Genomic DNA, 3,388 nt, shown 5'->3' with positions numbered 1-3,388 from the left:
TTTAGAGGTCCCTGGGCTTTTCTGTGATAGAGGCCTGAGGACACAGCAGCCCTGCTCCTGGAGAAGAGATAGGGAAACAACCCTGCGGCGGATGGTGCTATATGAGGATCACCTAAGGGGCAAGGGAGGGAGAGACTGTTCGCACTTTTTGGAGCACATCTGTGAGAGATGGCATTGCCTCTCGGGGGACAAAAGAACCAGCAGGTGCCATTTCCCTTGCCTGCCCCTCAGCATAGATGCAGAGACACCTTCTGAGTGCAGCTAACTGGGACACTGGCTGTTTAGCTGGCTTGCTCCAGATCCCATGCCCCTGCGCTCTGGCGTGACTGCCCTTCTGGGTCAAACCTGCATCAGTCCCAGCACAGTGAGACCCTTTCCCAGAGCACCAGTATAGATCCCTACCACACCAGGTCTCTGAAGTTTGGAATGTTAAAAGTCGGCAGGCCTGGCTAGGGTAGAGTCCAAGATGTGCTGCACTGCTCCAGGCAGGTAAGTGACCCAGAGACAGACAGTGTGAAATCAGGGATCTGAAAAATGCCTGTGATGCAGGAGGGAAAATTATTCGCTCCTCTGAAGGTGCTTTCCTGAGAGCAGAAGTCAGATTCCCCCCTCCAGGGACAAAGTAGCGGGCTGGAGCCATTTTCCTTCCCCTCCCTTCAGCATAAACCAACTTCAGTAAGAAGCACACCACCAACACTGGCTGCCTAACGTGCTTACTCCAAGTCCTGCCCTCCTGTACTCGGCTGCAACTATCTTTCTCAGGCAAGTGTGCCTAAAGAGCAGCGCAATGGGCCCCTCCCCCAGAAGACCAGCACAAACACCCACAAGCACCATGTCTATGGACCATTGCGTTCTGCAAAGCTTCAATTTCCCTGGAAATAACAACAGGTCTCAATTAGCAAGCAGACCAGAGCACACCTACTTAAAACTCACCATACTCTGGCCAAGGTCCAAACACTCCCCACTGCAGGCAGGGAGAAACTCTGCAGAAGACTGACCTGAGGGATAGAGCAGCCAAAACACAGCAGCAGAGCGCACGCAGCATACACCAGAGACACTGAAGCACCAGGCCCTGGACATTATATGACCTCTTCTTCATAATGCCATTCAAGACAGGGATGACCACTAGTACTGGAAGTCCTAGCCTCAGCAATCAGACAACAAAAACAAATAAAAGGCATCTAAATTGGCAAGGAAGAAGTCAAACATTCACTATTTGTAGATGACATGATACTCTATATAGAAAACCCAAAATATTCCACCAAAAAATTGCTCGAACTGATACAGGAATTCAGTAAAGTCATAGGATACAAAATCAATGTACAGAAATCTGTTGCATTTCTCTACACCAATAGTGAAGCAGCAGAAAGAGAAATCAAGGAATCAATCTCATTTACAATTGCACCCAAAACTGTAAGATACCTAGGGATAAACCTAACCAAAGAGGTAAAATATCTGTACTCTTAAAAGTATAAAACAGTGATGAAAGAAATTGAAGATGACACAGAGAAATGGAAAAATATTCCATGCTCCTGGATTAGAAGAACAAATATTGTTAAAATGTCTACAGTACCCAAAACAATCTACACATTTAATGAAATCCCTGTCAATATACCACCAGTGTTTTTCAGAGAGAACAAACAATCCTAAAATTTGTATGGAACCACAAAAGACCTCGAATAGCCAAAGCAATCTTGAAAGGCAAAGCCGGTGGCATCTCAATTCTGGACCTCAAGCTCTATTACAAAGTTGTAATCATCGAGACAGTATGGTACGGGCACAAAAACAGACACCTAGATCAATGGAACAGAATAGAAAACCCAGAAATGGACCCACAACTCTATGGTCAACTAATCTTTGACAAAGCAGGAAAGAATATCCAATGGAAAAAAGACAGTCTCTTCAACAAATGGTGTTGGGAAAACTGGACAGCAACATGCCAAAGAATGAAAGTGGACCAATTTCTCACACCATACACAAAAATAAATTCGAAATGGATGAAAGACCTAAATGTGAGACGGGAAACCATCAAAATCCTTGAGGAGAACACAGGCAGCAACCTCTTTGACCTCGTCATAGCAATTTCTTACTAGACATGTGGCCGCAGGCAAGGGAAACAAAAGCAAAAATGGACTCTTGGGACTTGATCAAGATCAAAAGCTTCTGCACAGTGAAGGAAACAATCAACAAAAACTAAAAGGCAGCCTATGGAATGGGAGAAGATATTTGCAAAGACATATGTGATAAAGGATTAGTATCCAAAGTCGATAAAGAACTATCAGACTCAATATTCAAAAAACAAATAATCCAGTTAAGAAATGGGCAGAAGACACGAATAGACAGACACTTTTCCAAAGAAGACATCCAGATGGCTAACAGACACATGAAAAGATGCTCAACATCACTCATCATCAGGGAAATGCAAATGAAAACCATGATGAGATACCACCTCACACCTGAATGGCTATAATTAACAACCCAAGAAACAATAGGTGTTGGTGAGGATATGGAGAAATGGGAACCCTCTTGCTCTGTTGGTGGGAATGCACATTGGTGCAGGCACTTTGGAAAATAGTTTGGAGGTTCCTCAAAGAGTTAAAAATAGAACTACCTACGATCTAGCAATTGCACCACTAGGTATTTACCCAAAGGATACAAAAATAGTGATTTGAAATGATCCATGCACCCCGATGTTTATAGCAGCATTATCAACAATAGCCAAATTATGGAAAGAACCCGAATGTCCATTGACTGATGAGTGGATAAAGAAGAGGTGGTATAGATATAGAGTAATATGGAATATTACTCAGCCATCAAAAAGAATGAAATCTTGCCATTTGCAATGACGTGGATGGAGCTAGAGAGTATTATACTAAGTGAAATAAGTCAGTCAGGGAAAAACAAATACCATATGATTTTGCTCATATATGGAATATAAGAAACGAAACAGATGAATGTAGGGGGAAAAAAAGGGGGCAAACCCCAAAACAGACTCTTTTTTTAAATTTTTTTTAGAATTTTTTTTAATTTATTCATTTGAGACAGAGAGATACAGAGAGAGAGAGAGAGAGAGAGTAGGAGCAGTGGGGAGAGGCAGACGGAGAGGGAGAAGCAGACTCCCCGCTGAGCAGGGAGCCTGATGCGGGGCTCGATCCCAGGACCTGGAGATCATGACCTGAGCCGAAGGCAGACGCTTAACGACTGAGCCACCCAGGCGCCCCCCAAAACAGACTCTTAATGATAGAGAACAAACTGAGGGTTGCTGGAGGGGAGGTGGGCGCAGGGATGGGTTAAATGGGCGATGGGTATTAGGAGAGGACTTGTTGTGATGAGTGATGGGTGTTGTATGTAAGTGATGAATCACTAAGTTCTATACTTGAAACTAATA

The sequence above is a fragment of the Phoca vitulina genome, unplaced genomic scaffold (genome assembly GCF_004348235.1).
Source record: "Phoca vitulina isolate PV1807 unplaced genomic scaffold, GSC_HSeal_1.0 scaffold39, whole genome shotgun sequence".
Classification (NCBI taxonomy): Eukaryota; Metazoa; Chordata; class Mammalia; order Carnivora; family Phocidae; genus Phoca; species Phoca vitulina.
The sequence above is the reverse complement of the archived record's forward strand: the minus strand, read 5'-3'. Positions refer to the sequence as shown.